This window comes from Solea solea, unplaced genomic scaffold (assembly GCF_958295425.1).
Source record: "Solea solea unplaced genomic scaffold, fSolSol10.1 scaffold_48, whole genome shotgun sequence".
Classification (NCBI taxonomy): domain Eukaryota; kingdom Metazoa; phylum Chordata; class Actinopteri; order Pleuronectiformes; family Soleidae; genus Solea; species Solea solea.
Genome location: NW_026704104.1, coordinates 124,147 through 137,007, shown reverse-complemented (window position 1 = coordinate 137,007; position 12,861 = coordinate 124,147). Strand labels below are relative to the sequence as shown.

Genomic DNA, 12,861 nt, shown 5'->3' with positions numbered 1-12,861 from the left:
CTTTTACACTGCTGCTTCCTTACAAGAAACGTGGGCTTGCAATTACGTTGACGCACGGGCACACGTTAATGTCCTTCCAGTTTCAGCCTTGCTTTGGTTTTCACAGAAAAAAAGAGAACGGTGCACCGTTCCTGGTGGCACTGCAATACCAGGTCAATGCAAGGAGTGAAGAGAGCAAGCCCAAGGTTTCACCGCCCAATGCTCAAAAATGCATTTAATATTTAATCCCCATATAGAGGACATATCAGATATTAAACTGATAAGAACAGATACTACACTTGATCTTAGCCAAAAGGCCGAGAAGCGATGGCCCACCAGTTTCTGGGGCCAACTCAAGATCTTGGCGCACAAGTTACTTGTTGTGGTGCCGTGTTTCTGAAGTGCGCATAACAAAGGCTGCTGCTGCTCACCTCCAGCCCCCGGTGATCTAAGTGCACCTCTGAGCCGTGACGGACAGCTGCTTGACATTTGACACACTCAAAGGGCGCAGCCATACAGCAAAGCCCACCAAAAATAACTTAAACTCTTGGACGTTCCTCTCCACGGAAGTCTTTAGTAAAAGGCGAAAGACTTGAGCATTTTGAAGAAAAACCAGAGACAACATAGCCGCTCTCCTTGAGAGCAGCCAAGGAGTCTATCCGCCAGAGTCACCACAGTCTCGGTCGGCCCGGCCGGCCACCTTGGGACAGCCTTTCTTCAACGTTTTTGGTTTGCCGGCCAATCAACCGCCCACATTTGACTGCATGTTTGGAAGCGCATTCTTACCGTTGGTTGTGTGCTGCAGTTTTCTATCAACCGCTGAGGCTGTGGCACATTCCTCGCTCACGGGGGACACCTCCAAGGTTTAGTGGTAGATGTGAGTGCATGAGCAAAGCAGCTCTGTGTCACACCGAGCAGTACAAACTGCCGGGCCGTTTCCCAACTCCTCCGGGCTTCTGAAATGGTGAGCTGCTCCTGGCATCGCTTCAATATCAGGTCAATGTACAGGAGTGGACGGAGCAAGCGCCAAAGTATTAACCCTTGGCATGATGGCCATGGATCCATCTCCAACAATCCAGTTCTACCTACAAAGAGCCGGGAAAGTGAGCATGACATTTCCTTAGAGCTAAAAGACAACACCCACAACCATCCCATTCCCAGCAACTTGGAAAGACTGGGGATGTCGCTCTGCGAGCACGTGAGAAGCCTGGAGATGGGCACACAAGGCGGAACCTTGGGCGGCTGACCTTTGCTTACAACTACGTCATCGGGGGAGAGCGCGGACGCAGTACCCCACTAGCAAAAATTATGCAGTCAAGATTCCCACGTTTGGGGAATTTGCAGGGGTCAGCACAACCAGAGTGCAATGGCTGAGCCTCGCCCTGGGTGAACCACCTTCTTGATCATGGTATCTCCCCTGCCAGGTAAGTATGAGGTGTACTTGCCCAGCACTGGGTGGCTGTTCCCAGACACAGCTCTTTGGCTGATGGTGCAGGAAATGGATAGTCCCAGAGTCCAATGCCTTGACTCAGGTGCTCGTTAAGGCTGTGCTGTGTTCAACTTCAACCTCCAGCACACATTGGAGAGGAAACACTCGACCTTTTCACTGGCATACCTGGCTGTCATTTCCTATCGATTCAGCAACAACTGCACCTGACGGCACCAACAGCAGCTTACCCATCTCGGTGTAGCTTCCTAATACTGGAATAGAGTGTAGCAGGTAGTGGCGATAAAGGCTCAAGTGCAGTGTGTTCGGAAGGCTGCCTTTTGAGCCCCTCCACGAGCAGGGGGCCTTGCCTGGTCTATAAAAGGAGTCTGTGTCACCTGCCCGTCGGCTTACGGCCACACCACCCTGAGCACGCCCGATCTCGTCTGATCTCGGAAGCTAAGCAGGGTCGGGTCTGGTTAGTACTTGGATGGGAGACCGCCTGGGAATACCAGGTGCTGTAAGCTTTTACACTGCAGCACGCTTTTACACTGCAGCACGCTTTTACACTGCTGCTTCCTTACAAGAAACGTGGGCTTGCAATTACGTTGACGCACGGGCACACGTTAATGTCCTTCCAGTTTCAGCCTTGCTTTGGTTTTCACAGAAAAAAAGAGAACGGTGCACCGTTCCTGGTGGCACTGCAATACCAGGTCAATGCAAGGAGTGAAGAGAGCAAGCCCAAGGTTTCACCGCCCAATGCTCAAAAATGCATTTAATATTTAATCCCCATATAGAGGACATATCAGATATTAAACTGATAAGAACAGATACTACACTTGATCTTAGCCAAAAGGCCGAGAAGCGATGGCCCACCAGTGTCTGGGGCCAACTCAAGATCTTGGCGCACAAGTTACTTGTTGTGGTGCCGTGTTTCTGAAGTGCGCATAACAAAGGCTGCTGCTGCTCACCTCCACCCCCAGGTGATCTAAGTGCACCTCTGAGCCGTGACGGACAGCTGCTTGACATTTGACACACTCAAAGGGCGCAGCCATACAGCAAAGCCCACCAAAAATAACTTAAACTCTTGGACGTTCCTCTCCACGGAAGTCTTTAGTAAAAGGCGAAAGACTTGAGCATTTTGAAGAAAAACCAGAGTCAACATAGCCCCTCTCCTTGAGAGCAGCCAAGGAGTCTATCCGCCAGAGTCACCACAGTCTCGGTCGGCCCGGCCGGCCACCTTGGGACAGCCTTTCTTCAACGTTTTTGGTTTGCCGGCCAATCAACCGCCCACATTTGACTGCATGTTTGGAAGCGCATTCTTACCGTTGGTTGTGTGCTGCAGTTTTCTATCAACCGCTGAGGCTGTGGCACATTCCTCGCTCACGGGGGACACCTCCAAGGTTTAGTGGTACATGTGAGTGCATGAGCAAAGCAGCTCTGTGTCACACCGAGCAGTACAAACTGCCGGGCCGTTTGCCAACTCCTCCGGGCTTCTGAAATGGTGAGCTGCTCCTGGCATCGCTTCAATATCAGGTCAATGTACAGGAGTGGACGGAGCAAGCGCCAAAGTATTAACCCTTGGCATGATGGCCATGGATCCATCTCCAACAATCCAGTTCTACCTACAAAGAGCCGGGAAAGGGAGCATGACATTTCCTTAGAGCTAAAAGACAACACCCACAACCATCCCATTCCCAGCAACTTGGAAAGACTGGGGACTTCGCTCTGCGAGCACGTGAGAAGCCTGGAGATGGGCACACAAGGCGGAACCTTGGGCGGCTGACCTTTGCTTACAACTACGTCATCGGGGGAGAGCGCGGACGCAGTACCCCACTAGCAAAAATTATGCAGTCAAGATTCCCACGTTTGGGGAATTTGCAGGGGTCAGCACAACCAAAGTGCAATGGCTTAGCCTCGTCCTGGGTGAACCACCTTCTTGATCATGGTATCTCCCCTGCCAGGTAAGTATGAGGTGTACTTGCCCAGCACTGGGTGGCTGTTCCCAGACACAGCTCTTTGGCTGATGGTGCAGGAAATGGATAGTCCCAGAGTCCAATGCCTTGACTCAGGTGCTCGTTAATGCTGTGCTGTGTTCAACTTCAACCTCCAGCACACATTGGAGAGGAAACACTCGACCTTTTCACTGGCATACCTGGCTGTCATTTCCTATCGATTCAGCAACAACTGCACCTGACGGCACCAACAGCAGCTTACCCATCTCGGTGTAGCTTCCTAATACTGGAATAGAGTGTAGCAGGTAGTGGCGATAAAGGCTCAAGTGCAGTGTGTTCGGAAGGCTGCCTTTTGAGCCCCTCCACGAGCAGGGGGCCTTGCCTGGTCTATAAAAGGAGTCTGTGTCACCTGCCCGCCGGCTTACGGCCACACCACCCTGAGCACGCCCGATCTCGTCTGATCTCGGAAGCTAAGCAGGGTCGGGCCTGGTTAGTACTTGGATGGGAGACCGCCTGGGAATACCAGGTGCTGTAAGCTTTTACACTGCAGCACGCTTTTACACTGCAGCACGCTTTTACACTGCTGCTTCCTTACAAGAAACGTGGGCTTGCAATTACGTTGACGCACGGGCACACGTTAATGTCCTTCCAGTTTCAGCCTTGCTTTGGTTTTCACAGAAAAAAAGAGAACGGTGCACCGTTCCTGGTGGCACTGCAATACCAGGTCAATGCAAGGAGTGAAGAGAGCAAGCCCAAGGTTTCACCGCCCAATGCTCAAAAATGCATTTAATATTTAATCCCCATATAGAGGACATATCAGATATTAAACTGATAAGAACAGATACTACACTTGATCTTAGCCAAAAGGCCGAGAAGCGATGGCCCACCAGTGTCTGGGGCCAACTCAAGATCTTGGCGCACAAATTACTTGTTGTGGTGCCGTGTTTCTGAAGTGCGCATAACAAAGGCTGCTGCTGCTCACCTCCACCCCCAGGTGATCTAAGTGCACCTCTGAGCCGTGACGGACAGCTGCTTGACATTTGACACACTCAAAGGGCGCAGCCATACAGCAAAGCCCACCAAAAATAACTTAAACTCTTGGACGTTCCTCTCCACAGAAGTCTTTAGTAAAAGGCGAAAGACTTGAGCATTTTGAAGAAAAACCAGAGTCAACATAGCCCCTCTCCTTGAGAGCAGCCAAGGAGTCTATCCGCCAGAGTCACCACAGTCTCGGTCGGCCCGGCCGGCCACCTTGGGACAGCCTTTCTTCAACGTTTTTGGTTTGCCGGCCAATCAACCGCCCACATTTGACTGCATGTTTGGAAGCGCATTCTTACCGTTGGTTGTGTGCTGCAGTTTTCTATCAACCGCTGAGGCTGTGGCACATTCCTCGCTCACGGGGGACACCTCCAAGGTTTAGTGGTACATGTGAGTGCATGAGCAAAGCAGCTCTGTGTCACACCGAGCAGTACAAACTGCCGGGCCGTTTCCCAACTCCTCCGGGCTTCTGAAATGGTGAGCTGCTCCTGGCATCGCTTCAATATCAGGTCAATGTACAGGAGTGGACGGAGCAAGCGCCAAAGTATTAACCCTTGGCATGATGGCCATGGATCCATCTCCAACAATCCAGTTCTACCTACAAAGAGCCGGGAAAGGGAGCATGACATTTCCTTAGAGCTAAAAGACAACACCCACAACCATCCCATTCCCAGCAACTTGGAAAGACTGGGGACGTCGCTCTGCGAGCACGTGAGAAGCCTGGAGATGGGCACACAAGGCGGAACCTTGGGCGGCTGACCTTTGCTTACAACTACGTCATCGGGGGAGAGCGCGGACGCAGTACCCCACTAGCAAAAATTATGCAGTCAAGATTCCCACGTTTGGGGAATTTGCAGGGGTCAGCACAACCAGAGTGCAATGGCTGAGCCTCGCCCTGGGTGAACCACCTTCTTGATCATGGTATCTCCCCTGCCAGGTAAGTATGAGGTGTACTTGCCCAGCACTGGGTGGCTGTTCCCAGACACAGCTCTTTGGCTGATGGTGCAGGAAATGGATAGTCCCAGAGTCCAATGCCTTGACTCAGGTGCTCGTTAAGGCTGTGCTGTGTTCAACTTCAACCTCCAGCACACATTGGAGAGGAAACACTCGACCTTTTCACTGGCATACCTGGGTGTCATTTCCTATCGATTCAGCAACAACTGCACCTGACGGCACCAACAGCAGCTTACCCATCTCGGTGTAGCTTCCTAATACTGGAATAGAGTGTAGCAGGTAGTGGCGATAAAGGCTCAAGTGCAGTGTGTTCGGAAGGCTGCCTTTTGAGCCCCTCCACGAGCAGGGGGCCTTGCCTGGTCTATAAAAGGAGTCTGTGTCACCTGCCCGTCGGCTTACGGCCACACCACCCTGAGCACGCCCGATCTCGTCTGATCTCGGAAGCTAAGCAGGGTCGGGCCTGGTTAGTACTTGGATGGGAGACCGCCTGGGAATACCAGGTGCTGTAAGCTTTTACACTGCAGCACGCTTTTACACTGCTGCTTCCTTACAAGAAACGTGGGCTTGCAGTTACGTTGACGCACGGGCACACGTTAATGTCCTTCCAGTTTCAGCCTTGCTTTGGTTTTCACAGAAAAAAAGAGAACGGTGCACCGTTCCTGGTGGCACTGCAATACCAGGTCAATGCAAGGAGTGAAGAGAGCAAGCCCAAGGTTTCACCGCCCAATGCTCAAAAATGTATTTAATATTTAATCCCCATATAGAGGACATATCAGATATTAAACTGATAAGAACAGATACTACACTTGATCTTAGCCAAAAGGCCGAGAAGCGATGGCCCACCAGTGTCTGGGGCCAACTCAAGATCTTGGCGCACAAGTTACTTGTTGTGGTGCCGTGTTTCTGAAGTGCGCATAACAAAGGCTGCTGCTGCTCACCTCCACCCCCAGGTGATCTAAGTGCACCTCTGAGCCGTGACGGACAGCTGCTTGACATTTGACACACTCAAAGGGCGCAGCCATACTGCAAAGCCCACCAAAAATAACTTAAACTCTTGGACGTTCCTCTCCACGGAAGTCTTTAGTAAAAGGCGAAAGACTTGAGCATTTTGAAGAAAAACCAGAGTCAACATAGCCCCTCTCCTTGAGAGCAGCCAAGGAGTCTATCCGCCAGAGTCACCACAGTCTCGGTCGGCCCGGCCGGCCACCTTGGGACAGCCTTTCTTCAACGTTTTTGGTTTGCCGGCCAATCAACCGCCCACATTTGACTGCATGTTTGGAAGCGCATTCTTACCGTTGGTTGTGTGCTGCAGTTTTCTATCAACCGCTGAGGCTGTGGCACATTCCTCGCTCACGGGGGACACCTCCAAGGTTTAGTGGTACATGTGAGTGCATGAGCAAAGCAGCTCTGTGTCACACCGAGCAGTACAAACTGCCGGGCCGTTTCCCAACTCCTCCGGGCTTCTGAAATGGTGAGCTGCTCCTGGCATCGCTTCAATATCAGGTCAATGTACAGGAGTGGACGGATCAAGCGCCAAAGTATTAACCCTTGGCATGATGGCCATGGATCCATCTCCAACAATCCAGTTCTACCTACAAAGAGCCGGGAAAGGGAGCATGACATTTCCTTAGAGCTAAAAGACAACACCCACAACCATCCCATTCCCAGCAACTTGGAAAGACTGGGGACGTCGCTCTGCGAGCACGTGAGAAGCCTGGAGATGGGCACACAAGGCGGAACCTTGGGCGGCTGACCTTTGCTTACAACTACGTCATCGGGGGAGAGCGCGGACGCAGTACCCCACTAGCAAAAATTATGCAGTCAAGATTCCCACGTTTGGGGAATTTGCAGGGGTCAGCACAACCAGAGTGCAATGGCTGAGCCTCGCCCTGGGTGAACCACCTTCTTGATCATGGTATCTCCCCTGCCAGGTAAGTATGAGGTGTACTTGCCCAGCACTGGGTGGCTGTTCCCAGACACAGCTCTTTGGCTGATGGTGCAGGAAATGGATAGTCCCAGAGTCCAATGCCTTGACTCAGGTGCTCGTTAAGGCTGTGCTGTGTTTAACTTCAACCTCCAGCACACATTGGAGAGGAAACACTCGACCTTTTCACTGGCATACCTGGCTGTCATTTCCTATCGATTCAGCAACAACTGCACCTGACGGCACCAACAGCAGCTTACCCATCTCGGTGTAGCTTCCTAATACTGGAATAGAGTGTAGCAGGTAGTGGCGATAAAGGCTCAAGTGCAGTGTGTTCGGAAGGCTGCCTTTTGAGCCCCTCCACGAGCAGGGGGCCTTGCCTGGTCTATAAAAGGAGTCTGTGTCACCTGCCCGTCGGCTTACGGCCACACCACCCTGAGCACGCCCGATCTCGTCTGATCTCGGAAGCTAAGCAGGGTCGGGTCTGGTTAGTACTTGGATGGGAGACCGCCTGGGAATACCAGGTGCTGTAAGCTTTTACACTGCAGCACGCTTTTACACTGCAGCACGCTTTTACACTGCTGCTTCCTTACAAGAAACGTGGGCTTGCAATTACGTTGACGCACGGGCACACGTTAATGTCCTTCCAGTTTCAGCCTTGCTTTGGTTTTCACAGAAAAAAAGAGAACGGTGCACCGTTCCTGGTGGCACTGCAATACCAGGTCAATGCAAGGAGTGAAGAGAGCAAGCCCAAGGTTTCACCGCCCAATGCTCAAAAATGCATTTAATATTTAATCCCCATATAGAGGACATATCAGATATTAAACTGATAAGAACAGATACTACACTTGATCTTAGCCAAAAGGCCGAGAAGCGATGGCCCACCAGTGTCTGGGGCCAACTCAAGATCTTGGCGCACAAGTTACTTGTTGTGGTGCCGTGTTTCTGAAGTGCGCATAACAAAGGCTGCTGCTGCTCACCTCCACCCCCAGGTGATCTAAGTGCACCTCTGAGCCGTGACGGACAGCTGCTTGACATTTGACACACTCAAAGGGCGCAGCCATACAGCAAAGCCCACCAAAAATAACTTAAACTCTTGGACGTTCCTCTCCACGGAAGTCTTTAGTAAAAGGCGAAAGACTTGAGCATATTGAAGAAAAATCAGAGTCAACATAGCCCCTCTCCTTGAGAGCAGCCAAGGAGTCTATCCGCCAGAGTCACCACAGTCTCGGTCGGCCCGGCCGGCCACCTTGGGACAGCCTTTCTTCAACGTTTTTGGTTTGCCGGCCAATCAACCGCCCACATTTGACTGCATGTTTGGAAGCGCATTCTTACCGTTGGTTGTGTGCTGCAGTTTTCTATCAACCGCTGAGGCTGTGGCACATTCCTCGCTCACGGGGGACACCTCCAAGGTTTAGTGGTACATGTGAGTGCATGAGCAAAGCAGCTCTGTGTCACACCGAGCAGTACAAACTGCCGGGCCGTTTCCCAACTCCTCCGGGCTTCTGAAATGGTGAGCTGCTCCTGGCATCGCTTCAATATCAGGTCAATGTACAGGAGTGGACGGATCAAGCGCCAAAGTATTAACCCTTGGCATGATGGCCATGGATCCATCTCCAACAATCCAGTTCTACCTACAAAGAGCCGGGAAAGGGAGCATGACATTTCCTTAGAGCTAAAAGACAACACCCACAACCATCCCATTCCCAGCAACTTGGAAAGACTGGGGACGTCGCTCTGCGAGCACGTGAGAAGCCTGGAGATGGGCACACAAGGCGGAACCTTGGGCGGCTGACCTTTGCTTACAACTACGTCATCGGGGGAGAGCGCGGACGCAGTACCCCACTAGCAAAAATTATGCAGTCAAGATTCCCACGTTTGGGGAATTTGCAGGGTTCAGCACAACCAGAGTGCAATGGCTGAGCCTCGCCCTGGGTGAACCACCTTCTTGATCATGGTATCTCCCCTGCCAGGTAAGTATGAGGTGTACTTGCCCAGCACTGGGTGGCTGTTCCCAGACACAGCTCTTTGGCTGATGGTGCAGGAAATGGATAGTCCCAGAGTCCAATGCCTTGACTCAGGTGCTCGTTAAGGCTGTGCTGTGTTTAACTTCAACCTCCAGCACACATTGGAGAGGAAACACTCGACCTTTTCACTGGCATACCTGGCTGTCATTTCCTATCGATTCAGCAACAACTGCACCTGACGGCACCAACAGCAGCTTACCCATCTCGGTGTAGCTTCCTAATACTGGAATAGAGTGTAGCAGGTAGTGGCGATAAAGGCTCAAGTGCAGTGTGTTCGGAAGGCTGCCTTTTGAGCCCCTCCACGAGCAGGGGGCCTTGCCTGGTCTATAAAAGGAGTCTGTGTCACCTGCCCGTCGGCTTACGGCCACACCACCCTGAGCACGCCCGATCTCGTCTGATCTCGGAAGCTAAGCAGGGTCGGGTCTGGTTAGTACTTGGATGGGAGACCGCCTGGGAATACCAGGTGCTGTAAGCTTTTACACTGCAGCACGCTTTTACACTGCAGCACGCTTTTACACTGCTGCTTCCTTACAAGAAACGTGGGCTTGCAATTACGTTGACGCACGGGCACACGTTAATGTCCTTCCAGTTTCAGCCTTGCTTTGGTTTTCACAGAAAAAAAGAGAACGGTGCACCGTTCCTGGTGGCACTGCAATACCAGGTCAATGCAAGGAGTGAAGAGAGCAAGCCCAAGGTTTCACCGCCCAATGCTCAAAAATGCATTTAATATTTAATCCCCATATAGAGGACATATCAGATATTAAACTGATAAGAACAGATACTACACTTGATCTTAGCCAAAAGGCCGAGAAGCGATGGCCCACCAGTGTCTGGGGCCAACTCAAGATCTTGGCGCACAAGTTACTTGTTGTGGTGCCGTGTTTCTGAAGTGCGCATAACAAAGGCTGCTGCTGCTCACCTCCACCCCCAGGTGATCTAAGTGCACCTCTGAGCCGTGACGGACAGCTGCTTGACATTTGACACACTCAAAGGGCGCAGCCATACAGCAAAGCCCACCAAAAATAACTTAAACTCTTGGACGTTCCTCTCCACGGAAGTCTTTAGTAAAAGGCGAAAGACTTGAGCATATTGAAGAAAAATCAGAGTCAACATAGCCCCTCTCCTTGAGAGCAGCCAAGGAGTCTATCCGCCAGAGTCACCACAGTCTCGGTCGGCCCGGCCGGCCACCTTGGGACAGCCTTTCTTCAACGTTTTTGGTTTGCCGGCCAATCAACCGCCCACATTTGACTGCATGTTTGGAAGCGCATTCTTACCGTTGGTTGTGTGCTGCAGTTTTCTATCAACCGCTGAGGCTGTGGCACATTCCTCGCTCACGGGGGACACCTCCAAGGTTTAGTGGTACATGTGAGTGCATGAGCAAAGCAGCTCTGTGTCACACCGAGCAGTACAAACTGCCGGGCCGTTTCCCAACTCCTCCGGGCTTCTGAAATGGTGAGCTGCTCCTGGCATCGCTTCAATATCAGGTCAATGTACAGGAGTGGACGGATCAAGCGCCAAAGTATTAACCCTTGGCATGATGGCCATGGATCCATCTCCAACAATCCAGTTCTACCTACAAAGAGCCGGGAAAGGGAGCATGACATTTCCTTAGAGCTAAAAGACAACACCCACAACCATCCCATTCCCAGCAACTTGGAAAGACTGGGGACGTCGCTCTGCGAGCACGTGAGAAGCCTGGAGATGGGCACACAAGGCGGAACCTTGGGCGGCTGACCTTTGCTTACAACTACGTCATCGGGGGAGAGCGCGGACGCAGTACCCCACTAGCAAAAATTATGCAGTCAAGATTCCCACGTTTGGGGAATTTGCAGGGGTCAGCACAACCAGAGTGCAATGGCTGAGCCTCGCCCTGGGTGAACCACCTTCTTGATCATGGTATCTCCCCTGCCAGGTAAGTATGAGGTGTACTTGCCCAGCACTGGGTGGCTGTTCCCAGACACAGCTCTTTGGCTGATGGTGCAGGAAATGGATAGTCCCAGAGTCCAATGCCTTGACTCAGGTGCTCGTTAAGGCTGTGCTGTGTTCAACTTCAACCTCCAGCACACATTGGAGAGGAAACACTCGACCTTTTCACTGGCATACCTGGCTGTCATTTCCTATCGATTCAGCAACAACTGCACCTGACGGCACCAACAGCAGCTTACCCATCTCGGTGTAGCTTCCTAATACTGGAATAGAGTGTAGCAGGTAGTGGCGATAAAGGCTCAAGTGCAGTGTGTTCGGAAGGCTGCCTTTTGAGCCCCTCCACGAGCAGGGGGCCTTGCCTGGTCTATAAAAGGAGTCTGTGTCACCTGCCTGTCGGCTTACGGCCACACCACCCTGAGCACGCCCGATCTCGTCTGATCTCGGAAGCTAAGCAGGGTCGGGTCTGGTTAGTACTTGGATGGGAGACCGCCTGGGAATACCAGGTGCTGTAAGCTTTTACACTGCAGCACGCTTTTACACTGCAGCACGCTTTTACACTGCTGCTTCCTTACAAGAAACGTGGGCTTGCAATTACGTTGACGCACGGGCACACGTTAATGTCCTTCCAGTTTCAGCCTTGCTTTGGTTTTCACAGAAAAAAAGAGAACGGTGCACCGTTCCTGGTGGCACTGCAATACCAGGTCAATGCAAGGAGTGAAGAGAGCAAGCCCAAGGTTTCACCGCCCAATGCTCAAAAATGCATTTAATATTTAATCCCCATATAGAGGACATATCAGATATTAAACTGATAAGAACAGATACTACACTTGATCTTAGCCAAAAGGCCGAGAAGCGATGGCCCACCAGTGTCTGGGGCCAACTCAAGATCTTGGCGCACAAGTTACTTGTTGTGGTGCCGTGTTTCTGAAGTGCGCATAACAAAGGCTGCTGCTGCTCACCTCCACCCCCAGGTGATCTAAGTGCACCTCTGAGCCGTGACGGACAGCTGCTTGACATTTGACACACTCAAAGGGCGCAGCCATACAGCAAAGCCCACCAAAAATAACTTAAACTCTTGGACGTTCCTCTCCACGGAAGTCTTTAGTAAAAGGCGAAAGACTTGAGCATATTGAAGAAAAACCAGAGTCAACATAGCCCCTCTCCTTGAGAGCAGCCAAGGAGTCTATCCGCCAGAGTCACCACAGTCTCGGTCGGCCCGGCCGGCCACCTTGGGACAGCCTTTCTTCAACGTTTTTGGTTTGCCGGCCAATCAACCGCCCACATTTGACTGCATGTTTGGAAGCGCATTCTTACCGTTGGTTGTGTGCTGCAGTTTTCTATCAACCGCTGAGGCTGTGGCACATTCCTCGCTCACGGGGGACACCTCCAAGGTTTAGTGGTACATGTGAGTGCATGAGCAAAGCAGCTCTGTGTCACACCGAGCAGTACAAACTGCCGGGCCGTTTCCCAACTCCTCCGGGCTTCTGAAATGGTGAGCTGCTCCTGGCATCGCTTCAATATCAGGTCAATGTACAGGAGTGGACGGATCAAGCGCCAAAGTATTAACCCTTGGCATGATGGCCATGGATCCATCTCCAACAATCCAGTTCTACCTACAAAGAGCCGGGAAAG

The 12,861-nt window shown here is 51.8% G+C and overlaps 26 non-coding genes across 26 annotated transcripts; 6 read left to right on the top strand and 20 right to left on the bottom strand.

Moving 5' to 3' along the window:
- Positions 1–115: 115 nt before the first annotated feature.
- On the bottom strand, positions 116–308 carry LOC131452124 (U2 spliceosomal RNA). Its single transcript, XR_009236946.1, has one exon. It is a non-coding gene; the product is annotated as a U2 spliceosomal RNA (small nuclear RNA).
- A 179-nt stretch (positions 309–487) lies between these two features.
- Positions 488–600, bottom strand: LOC131451784 (U5 spliceosomal RNA). Its single transcript, XR_009236622.1, has one exon. It is a non-coding gene; the product is annotated as a U5 spliceosomal RNA (small nuclear RNA).
- A 647-nt stretch (positions 601–1,247) lies between these two features.
- LOC131451938 (U1 spliceosomal RNA) lies at positions 1,248–1,411 on the bottom strand. The gene has a single exon (XR_009236770.1). It is a non-coding gene; the product is annotated as a U1 spliceosomal RNA (small nuclear RNA).
- Positions 1,412–1,813: 402 nt separating this feature from the next.
- On the top strand, positions 1,814–1,932 carry LOC131451875 (5S ribosomal RNA). The gene has a single exon (XR_009236711.1). It is a non-coding gene; the product is annotated as a 5S ribosomal RNA (ribosomal RNA).
- Positions 1,933–2,081: 149 nt separating this feature from the next.
- Positions 2,082–2,274, bottom strand: LOC131452123 (U2 spliceosomal RNA). The gene has a single exon (XR_009236945.1). It is a non-coding gene; the product is annotated as a U2 spliceosomal RNA (small nuclear RNA).
- A 179-nt stretch (positions 2,275–2,453) lies between these two features.
- LOC131452279 (U5 spliceosomal RNA) lies at positions 2,454–2,566 on the bottom strand. Its single transcript, XR_009237093.1, has one exon. It is a non-coding gene; the product is annotated as a U5 spliceosomal RNA (small nuclear RNA).
- A 647-nt stretch (positions 2,567–3,213) lies between these two features.
- On the bottom strand, positions 3,214–3,377 carry LOC131452055 (U1 spliceosomal RNA). Its single transcript, XR_009236881.1, has one exon. It is a non-coding gene; the product is annotated as a U1 spliceosomal RNA (small nuclear RNA).
- A 402-nt stretch (positions 3,378–3,779) lies between these two features.
- On the top strand, positions 3,780–3,898 carry LOC131452249 (5S ribosomal RNA). Its single transcript, XR_009237065.1, has one exon. It is a non-coding gene; the product is annotated as a 5S ribosomal RNA (ribosomal RNA).
- Positions 3,899–4,047: 149 nt separating this feature from the next.
- On the bottom strand, positions 4,048–4,240 carry LOC131452121 (U2 spliceosomal RNA). The gene has a single exon (XR_009236943.1). It is a non-coding gene; the product is annotated as a U2 spliceosomal RNA (small nuclear RNA).
- Positions 4,241–4,419: 179 nt separating this feature from the next.
- LOC131451794 (U5 spliceosomal RNA) lies at positions 4,420–4,532 on the bottom strand. The gene has a single exon (XR_009236631.1). It is a non-coding gene; the product is annotated as a U5 spliceosomal RNA (small nuclear RNA).
- Positions 4,533–5,179: 647 nt separating this feature from the next.
- LOC131451937 (U1 spliceosomal RNA) lies at positions 5,180–5,343 on the bottom strand. The gene has a single exon (XR_009236769.1). It is a non-coding gene; the product is annotated as a U1 spliceosomal RNA (small nuclear RNA).
- Positions 5,344–5,745: 402 nt separating this feature from the next.
- LOC131452237 (5S ribosomal RNA) lies at positions 5,746–5,864 on the top strand. The gene has a single exon (XR_009237054.1). It is a non-coding gene; the product is annotated as a 5S ribosomal RNA (ribosomal RNA).
- Positions 5,865–5,995: 131 nt separating this feature from the next.
- Positions 5,996–6,188, bottom strand: LOC131452075 (U2 spliceosomal RNA). Its single transcript, XR_009236899.1, has one exon. It is a non-coding gene; the product is annotated as a U2 spliceosomal RNA (small nuclear RNA).
- A 179-nt stretch (positions 6,189–6,367) lies between these two features.
- LOC131451772 (U5 spliceosomal RNA) lies at positions 6,368–6,480 on the bottom strand. Its single transcript, XR_009236610.1, has one exon. It is a non-coding gene; the product is annotated as a U5 spliceosomal RNA (small nuclear RNA).
- Positions 6,481–7,127: 647 nt separating this feature from the next.
- On the bottom strand, positions 7,128–7,291 carry LOC131451936 (U1 spliceosomal RNA). Its single transcript, XR_009236768.1, has one exon. It is a non-coding gene; the product is annotated as a U1 spliceosomal RNA (small nuclear RNA).
- A 402-nt stretch (positions 7,292–7,693) lies between these two features.
- On the top strand, positions 7,694–7,812 carry LOC131451874 (5S ribosomal RNA). Its single transcript, XR_009236710.1, has one exon. It is a non-coding gene; the product is annotated as a 5S ribosomal RNA (ribosomal RNA).
- Positions 7,813–7,961: 149 nt separating this feature from the next.
- LOC131452120 (U2 spliceosomal RNA) lies at positions 7,962–8,154 on the bottom strand. The gene has a single exon (XR_009236942.1). It is a non-coding gene; the product is annotated as a U2 spliceosomal RNA (small nuclear RNA).
- A 179-nt stretch (positions 8,155–8,333) lies between these two features.
- Positions 8,334–8,446, bottom strand: LOC131451806 (U5 spliceosomal RNA). The gene has a single exon (XR_009236643.1). It is a non-coding gene; the product is annotated as a U5 spliceosomal RNA (small nuclear RNA).
- Positions 8,447–9,093: 647 nt separating this feature from the next.
- LOC131451966 (U1 spliceosomal RNA) lies at positions 9,094–9,257 on the bottom strand. The gene has a single exon (XR_009236796.1). It is a non-coding gene; the product is annotated as a U1 spliceosomal RNA (small nuclear RNA).
- Positions 9,258–9,659: 402 nt separating this feature from the next.
- Positions 9,660–9,778, top strand: LOC131451873 (5S ribosomal RNA). Its single transcript, XR_009236709.1, has one exon. It is a non-coding gene; the product is annotated as a 5S ribosomal RNA (ribosomal RNA).
- Positions 9,779–9,927: 149 nt separating this feature from the next.
- Positions 9,928–10,120, bottom strand: LOC131452119 (U2 spliceosomal RNA). Its single transcript, XR_009236941.1, has one exon. It is a non-coding gene; the product is annotated as a U2 spliceosomal RNA (small nuclear RNA).
- Positions 10,121–10,299: 179 nt separating this feature from the next.
- LOC131451804 (U5 spliceosomal RNA) lies at positions 10,300–10,412 on the bottom strand. Its single transcript, XR_009236641.1, has one exon. It is a non-coding gene; the product is annotated as a U5 spliceosomal RNA (small nuclear RNA).
- Positions 10,413–11,059: 647 nt separating this feature from the next.
- Positions 11,060–11,223, bottom strand: LOC131451934 (U1 spliceosomal RNA). The gene has a single exon (XR_009236766.1). It is a non-coding gene; the product is annotated as a U1 spliceosomal RNA (small nuclear RNA).
- Positions 11,224–11,625: 402 nt separating this feature from the next.
- On the top strand, positions 11,626–11,744 carry LOC131451872 (5S ribosomal RNA). Its single transcript, XR_009236708.1, has one exon. It is a non-coding gene; the product is annotated as a 5S ribosomal RNA (ribosomal RNA).
- A 149-nt stretch (positions 11,745–11,893) lies between these two features.
- LOC131452118 (U2 spliceosomal RNA) lies at positions 11,894–12,086 on the bottom strand. The gene has a single exon (XR_009236940.1). It is a non-coding gene; the product is annotated as a U2 spliceosomal RNA (small nuclear RNA).
- A 179-nt stretch (positions 12,087–12,265) lies between these two features.
- LOC131451769 (U5 spliceosomal RNA) lies at positions 12,266–12,378 on the bottom strand. Its single transcript, XR_009236607.1, has one exon. It is a non-coding gene; the product is annotated as a U5 spliceosomal RNA (small nuclear RNA).
- Between the last annotated feature and the right edge of the window lie 483 nt (positions 12,379–12,861).